We start from the raw sequence: 497 nt of genomic DNA, 5'->3' as shown, positions 1-497 counted from the left end.
TTTGTTTAGGGGTCAGAAGCAATGACAGTGACTTTAATAGTAATAGAAGGTGAATTAATCAGATTTTCAATTGCAGGTGGAGTGACCTATTTTTTTCTCCCGTTTAGAAAATTCATGTCATACTATACGTTAAAAATGCGGTTTATGAAATTTGCATTTAGCTTCTATAATTTTACCTCAGTTTGTCCCAATCCCTATCTATTTGTATAGCTGTCATAGTATACGGTTTTTGCAGTTAGTATGCAAACAAGTCTACAGCCATGCTAGTGGCTTTGAGGTTGTACTTATGCACAGTTCTCAGTTCTAAATCATCATGTCATCATGCTCAATGGACAATGGTAACATGCTGATGTTAACCCTGAATAATGTTGATCATGTTTACCATCTTAGTTTAGCAAGTTCACTAAACTAAACTAATCATGGTCATTGCATTTCTGAGAGTGATTTTTATTTTTATGTATGTGAAATATATGTGTTTGTTGTGTTATGGTTGTCTT

The sequence above is a fragment of the Etheostoma spectabile genome, chromosome 16 (genome assembly GCF_008692095.1).
Source record: "Etheostoma spectabile isolate EspeVRDwgs_2016 chromosome 16, UIUC_Espe_1.0, whole genome shotgun sequence".
NCBI classification, from domain to species: Eukaryota; Metazoa; Chordata; class Actinopteri; order Perciformes; family Percidae; genus Etheostoma; species Etheostoma spectabile.
Note: the sequence above shows the minus strand (reverse complement) of the source record.